The sequence below is a fragment of the Mastomys coucha genome, unplaced genomic scaffold (assembly GCF_008632895.1).
Source record: "Mastomys coucha isolate ucsf_1 unplaced genomic scaffold, UCSF_Mcou_1 pScaffold5, whole genome shotgun sequence".
In the NCBI taxonomy this organism is placed as follows: domain Eukaryota; kingdom Metazoa; phylum Chordata; class Mammalia; order Rodentia; family Muridae; genus Mastomys; species Mastomys coucha.
Genome location: NW_022196911.1, coordinates 106,612,196 through 106,619,981, shown reverse-complemented (window position 1 = coordinate 106,619,981; position 7,786 = coordinate 106,612,196).

Genomic DNA, 7,786 nt, shown 5'->3' with positions numbered 1-7,786 from the left:
AAAAAAAAAAAAAAACAAAAAAACTGGTGGTCGCAATGATGTGAAGGTCTACAAAAACAAGATTAGCAATTCTCGAAAGAACCCTCCCAATCCCTCCCTGTGGTGAATTTCAAAAAAGATCACAAACTGTCACCCTGACCTTGCTGATGACAGTCCCCCCTACCACCTAGTTACTCAGCCCCTTCCCAGGGACTTTTCAAGGCCAGGTGCAGAGCTGGATAGGGAAGTTGGCTACTAAGCCAAGAACAGCCCCCTTGAGCAAGCCAACCAATGCCTGATGAGATCCTTTGTCCTGTGTTCCACCAACCAGAGTAAGCCAGCTAGCCCTGTTGCAGAAATCTGCCCTCTGTAAAGTATCAAAGATGTCTGCTTTCTGAGTTCGTGGTTGACCCCCCCCCCCCCGTGAGGGTGGGAAACCCCACATACGTGGATCAGTAAACCTCATGCTATTGCAACGATCTATTGTCAATCTGTGTTCTCTGGGTCAAGCCAAGATTACTACAGTACCTGCACTAGAATATACGCGCACACACACACACACACACACACACACACACACACTTAAAAGTAAAAAATTTAAAAAGAAGCTTGGATGGTAATAATGTGAATATTATTATTAAAATCAGTTCCATAAATAATACTATTATATTTAATATTTAAAGACATATTGATGTCTAAGATACTGTATACACATAAGAGGCAAGCATTATGCAGAAACTGAGAGACTCATAAAAAAACAAAACAAACCACAACACAGGAAGTCCTTAAGTGCTGTAGAGATGCACATGGCTTTTCAGAATAATGCATGTTCCGAATGATGCATGTTCCATCTATTATTAAACAAATCACTAAACTCTTTAAAGAAACCTCCAGTAGAAAGACAGGGCATCAAGTGGAGGGATGGGGTTGCCATCTCATAGTCAAAAACTCTGACCCAGAATTGTTCCTGTCTAAAAGAACCGAAGAGACAATAATGGAGAAGAGACTGAGGGAAAGGAGGACCAGTGACAGGCCCAAATCGGGATCCATCTCAAAGGGCGGCTCCAAGGTCTGACACTATTACTGATGCTATGATGTGTTTACAGACAGGAACCTTGCATGACTGTCCTCTGAGAGGCCCAACAAGCTGCTGACTGAGACAGAAGCAGATACTTATACCCAACCAATGGACAGAAGCCAGGGACCCCTGTGGTTGAATTAGGGAAAGGCTGGAAGAAGCTGAGGAGGAGGGCTACCCCACAAGAAGACCAGCAGTCTCAACTAATCCAGACTACTGAGATCTCTCAGACACTGAGTCACCAACCAGGCAGCATACACTAGCTAGTCAGACACCCCTCCCCCCAAACAACAGAGGACTGACTGGTCTGGCCTCAATGAGAGAAGAGACACCTAACCTTTGTGAGACTTGAGGCCCCAGGGAATGCAGCGGCCTGGTGGTGTGTGTGTGCGCATGTGCGTGAGCAAGTATGTGGAGAGGGTCAGGGTGGGAACATCCTCTTGAAGATACTGGGGAGAAGAAAGTAGGCTGAGGAACTGTCAGAGGGTGGATCGGGAAGAGGGGGTGGATAACGACTGGGCTGTAAGAAACGATTAAAGATTAAAAAATAAAACTATAATGAAACAGTATCAGAAGAAGGCATTTTTAGCTATTGTCATGTAGCAGGGCACCCTTCCTGGCTAGCTGTGCTAACTGGAATGTATCTTGAAGTATCTAAGAAATGTGCCTTGGAGTATCTAAGAGATGAGGGGAAAATTTGCAGAGAGGGAGTGCCTCTTTCAAGTAGAAGTGAAAATATTAGATTAGGCAAGGAACAGAGATGTTGTTGATGGGCTCAAGTAGGGAAGGTCAGTCTCATTTTCCAGGTTCGGATGGTAGAAGGAAATGAATACTAGAATGTAAAATAAGGGAAAAGGAAATGAGAGTAAATCCCCGGGTGGGGGCAGGGTGGGATAAGCAGGCAGGGATCTAAAGGTAGTTTAATTTTCTATTTCGTAAAAGTTATATTGTTCTGAAGAGAAAGGATATCGTTGGGTTAATATTTAGGGATGAATTTATGAACCACGATCACTTAAAGTTTGTGTCGGGGTAGTTTCTTCTCAATGTTTGGATCCTCTCATTGGTTACTTTCCTTAGTTTTCTAGAAGGTGAACTGGATCAGCGTTTTGACCCTCAGGCTTACAAGTACCATGTAGTGGTAAACAAAGGCATAAAAGAAATGGAAAAAAAACCCCACATTATCTTATTTTTTTTTACTTGCTATTTACAGTATCATTAACTAATAACAGAAGGGCATGCTCTAATTAGGAGAATATAGCAGTTTAAAGTCACTACTTTGCTTCACTTTTGGATTAAGAGAACACGAGATAAAAGGTTATGAATCCGGATTTATAAATTCTAAAAAATATTTGAAAATTTCACCTGTGTAACCTCATGTGTTACTTAGGTATAAACCTTGAGGCAAGATCTATTTGAGTTTGGAGAGAGAGCTGAGAAAAAAGAAGGTCTGTGTAAAACACAAAACAAAACTGAAATAATGAAGACAAAATGTTCTTCTAGAATATTCTCTTTCCATTTTGTAATTTTGTAGCTTGTAGTTGCCCTTCAGGTTTTGAGATAGGTGTTCCTCTAGACACATCCTCTCAGGTTTGGATTCAATCAATCACTAATGTCCTTCTGTAGACCAACACCTTGACTAGCAACCATTTTCCACTGTCACTTCCTGTCTCAGACTCCACCACTTAACAGTTGGTACCAAATACTTAGGATGGTACCCAACAACACATATGCCCTTCATCAATATTTACTGAATGAGTAGGCAACTTAATGAAGAAAGCAACCATGACAGAAATGTGCAAGGGACAAATATGGGAAGCCACCATCAGTCAGAGGAAAGAGAAAAACATTTCCAGGAAATCATTAGCAGAAAATGGTTTTGTTGGCTGAGTATTGATTTCCTGTCTGCTGTCCATTTGTTTGTAATCTTGAGTGCTCTTTAGTTTTCCGTTACTTAGCTCCTCTCTACTTCGTTGACAGAAAAACTTCATCAGAGATGAAGTCAAATACTACATAGAAAACATCCAGAACAGCATGGAGCACAGGCGATGTGCTGAACAAATGTGTTTCATCATTCCACAAAGCTCGTTTCTGGAGCTCTTTGAAGTGGACAGTCAGATATAGCAGCTATTTTACAAATGATGATGATGATGAGGATGATGATGATGATGAGGAGGAGGAGGAGGAGGAGGATGAGGATGAGGAGGAGGAGGAGGAGGAAGAGGAGGAGGGAGAGGAGGAAGAGGAGGAACAAGGGGAAGGTAAGTGAGAGTGGTTGCTTGTAACGAGAGAACATTTATTACAACATTTCTGAATCCAGGCTATTTGCGTAGTAGGTTCACTGTCTTTTCTATGGCATCATGCTATTGACTAATGGAAGAAAAACAAAGAAACAAAGAAATGGCATTTGATTCTAAAGTTCCACGGTACTGCAATGCAGCCAGTGAAGAGCTATCACAAGGGACTGAACCAGAGAGATGGCTGAGCGGTAAGGAAACTTGATCATCTTGCAGGGGATCTGACTTTGGTTCCCAGCAGCCATTGGTCAGGTGACAACTCCGTGTGACTCTAGATCCAGGGGATCTAATACACTCTCTTGGCCTCTGTGGGTGTACACACACACACACACACACACACACACACACACATCACACACACCTTTAAAAAGTGAATTACTAAGGGTTTGTGAGTTTTCTATTGCCGTTGTTAATCTCAGCGATTGAAAACAATACCATCCTATCGTTTTACAGCCTTAAATTTTTAAGTCTAACATATCAGCGTCTCTGGAATAAAATAAGATGTTAATTGTAGATCCTGTTCCTGTCTGGAAGCTCTACAGGAGAGTCTGTTTTCCTTGCCACTTCCAGCTCCCAGGGCCACAAGCGTTCCTCCCTACATCTTCAAGGGCCACAGTGGTGGGGATCAAGTTCCCATACTAAACCTTTTTACCCTCCCCTCCCCTTCAATTAGGAGGTGTGTGTGTGTGTGTGTGTGTGTGTGTGTGTATTTATCTTAATTGGTGTTTTGTCTGTAGGTACGTCTGTGTGAGGGTGTTGGAACTAGAACTGGAGTGAAACAGTGTAAGCTGTCATGTGGTTGCTGGGAATTGAACCTGGATCCTCTGGAAGACTAACCAATGCTCTTAATCATTGAGCCATCTCTCCAGGCCCCACACTCCCAATCAGGTTAAGCCAGGCAGCTTTCTTTTCTTTCCTTTTTTTTTTTTTAAAGATTTATTTATTTATTTTATGTGTATGAGTACACTAAAACTGTTTTCAGACACACCAGAAGACGGCGTCAGATCACACTGTAGATGGTTGTGAGCCACCATGTGGTTGCTGGGAATTGAACTCAGAACCTTTGAAAGAGCAGTCAATATTCTTAACCACTGAACCATCTCTCCAGCCCCCTTTTCTTTCCTTTTAATATATATATATATTTACAACATATATATATATATATATATATAGTAAATATACAGACAACCCCCTATATATATACATATAAATATATATACTTATACATATAAATATATATACATATATATGTGGGTTTGTCTGTATATAAGTATGCACACCAGAAGAGAGCATTAGAGCTCATAGTTTTACAGTTATAGATGTTCTGAGCCACCTCTCCAGTCCTCCAGTTTCCTTTTCTTAAAGTTCTGGTCTCTGCTTCATTAACTTCAGCATGTCCCTCAGCTTCCTCTTCCTTTTAGTGATACTAAGCCCAAAGGAGAATCCCGCATCAAGGATGGATGATTACTAACTTTAATTCCACCTACAATACTAAGTCCACATGAAAGGACACGCTGCTTTGTTCCCGAGATTAGGATGTCATATCTTGGTGATTCACTATTCTGCTACTTATGTGTAGGGGTGGGAGTAGTGAATTCTCAGGGAATAGTGGTCCAGGAGGAGATGAAGCAGGAAAGAGGAAGATGGGACTTCAAGTGGAAGCAGGGCAGGTGTAGCTGCAAATACCACCGGGTATTATTGGTTCCCACTGATCTTGTCAGGTAGCTGTGCCTGGCGGCTGGTGCCTTTATACTGTTCTGACTTCCCTTCTCCAGTGCTTCAACAGTAAAAGTCTCAGAGTTTGACACACAAACAAATTGTTAGGAGTCTGAAGAGAGGTGAAGCTACAGTAAGGAGTCCTAGTGCCGTCAGTGCTGCAGCAGGAAGCCCTGCTTCACACACCACCACCACCACCGGCAGAATGTCAGCGTGCGTCCATACACTAAGACACCTGGCTGCTTTGTACGTGGTAAACTAAAATCCATACTATTTTGCTCCTGTGCAGGTTTCTTGTTCAACTTGAACGTAGGCATTCTCATAGGGTTCAGTTACATTTTTGTCTTCTAGCTCAGAGTTCAGCGTCCAAAACAATTTCATTTTCTATTTTGGTCTTTAATCATACTTTTGATGCTATGTAGCTTCTGTTCCATCCTTGGATTTGATCAGAAAGAATTCTGTGTTTTCTGTCTATGTAATTTATTAAAAAAAAAAAAAAACTATCCGCGAAAACTAAGGCACAATTATTCAACTAAGTTTGAATCTGTCTAATGATGTTAAACACTTAATTTGGGGTCTTTCTCATAAAAATATTATGAAAGGTAATAGCTAATTTATAATTTATGTTAACTTATATCCCACTTATAAGGTTTCACACTAACTCAGGGTTACATAAGCAAGCGTGGCTTATTTTAGTTGGTGTTGTTTCTAGTGACCACTAAAGTGTTTAATGATCTATTCTGACATTGCACTGCTCTGATTGGAAGTTTTCAGGGTCTACCCTTTTCTGTGACCTGCTGTCTTTCATCTTTTATAGACTCTCAGGACTTCCCAGCCTCAGGTCTCCAGTTACCTGTAAACAGCTCGGGGATGTAACTTGTACCTGGAAACATGAACTTCTATGAAACAGATAGATGTCCCTCACTGCCTTCTCACCTGTCTCCAGTTTCATCCTTCCTTGTTTCAAATGTACCAATTTAAAGTCCACCTCCTTTTCCAAAGTGGGAAAGGAAATTCAAATGAGCCAAGCCTGTCTTGACCCTTGACCTTGATCTTTTAAGTCAATGGCTACCTGGTCATAAACGCCTACGGAGGCTTCCCTCCTCTCTAACTTTCTGATATGTTCTCCTCATGAAACTGGTCCTTCCATCTTGTCTTCTTGAAATTACCAGGTAGCTCCAGCTCTTGACAATTAGTTCGACATAATTTGGCAATGAAACGAATATTATCCCCCACATTGGTTGTTGGGTTTTTTTCCCCCGCTATTGTTTTTGTTTGTTTCTGAAATGGGTTTTCACTAGCTGACAGGCTTAAGAGAACTCCCTCCCCAACTTTCTGAGGTCTTGGACTATGTAAGTTCCTTTGGTTTCACCAGGAAAAGTAAGATTTATTTATTATGTAGAGATACAATCTCTCTCTCTCTCTCTCTAAACTCAGTTGACCTTGAGCTTCAGATCCTTCTGCTTCATTCAGTTTCTAGATTGCTGGGTTTAAGCATGCCTGCTTTTCAAATACCAGGCATTACCTGCCTGGTAGCACAAGCCTTTGGTTCCATCTAGCATTTGGGTGCTAGAAGCAGGGTGATCAGGAATTGAAGTGCAGATTTAGTTACATAGGGTGCTTGAGGCCAGCCTGAGGTGTATGAGACTCTGATTCTAAAAAATAAAATAAAATAAAATAAAATAAAATAAAATAAAATCAGGACAAATCAACAAACAACCAAAATTCAGACACATGACAAATACTTGTTGGGTGACCAAGTTTTAAACGTTGACTTGACTTTATAGTTTCCCACAGTAATCTCTTTGTCAGCTTTTTAAAATCTCCCTGATTAGGGAAATAAAAAGGATGAAATGCTAATTTTTCCCTTGTGAACTTGGAGCAGTTGTGACAACAGTCATGGTATCAATAGCAAGAAGGATATCAAACTGGAAATTGCTGTCAGCACTCATTCCTTTGGTTGCCTCCCTAGCAACCATGCAGGACCATTCATCTCTTCTTGAATCATTTAACAATCATTTCAGCCAGAGTTGCTATGCTAGAATCTAAGGATTCTAGTGTTACAGGTACTAACTTGACTCTTTTTCTACATTGATAGGCTAGTCTGATTTTTTTTTTTTTGCCATGCATTATGTTAAACCAAGATTATCTATTTGAAAACATTTCAAATTATAGCTATTCTTCTTTTGGCACCTGTCTTGACTTTCAGAAATGGCAAATAATAATACTCTTTAGTAAGATTCTAAAATTGTACATATTGTTCCCAACATGCTGTTAGTAATGTGAAATAATATACTATAGTATACTACACTATACTATATGTATTAGACACAAAGTTGTTATAATGATGACTTAGTTATTGTTCTCTTGATGTGAGGAGACACCTTGAAAAAGGCAATTTATTTATTTATTTTACATTTTTAATTTATATTGCATTAGATGTTTTCTTTATTTACATTGCAAATTTTATCCCCTCCAAAAGCCCCCCTATCCTATCTCCCCTCTCCCTGCTTACTAAACTCACCCACTCCTGCTTCCCTGTCCTGGCATTCCCCTACACTGGGGCATCAAGCCTTCACAAGACCAAGGGCCTCTCCTCTCAGTGATGTACCACAAGGCCATCTTCTGCTACATATGTGGTTGGAGCCATGGGTCTCTCCATATGTACTCTTTGGTTGGTGGTTTTGACCCTGGGAGCTCTGGGGATACTGGTTGGTTC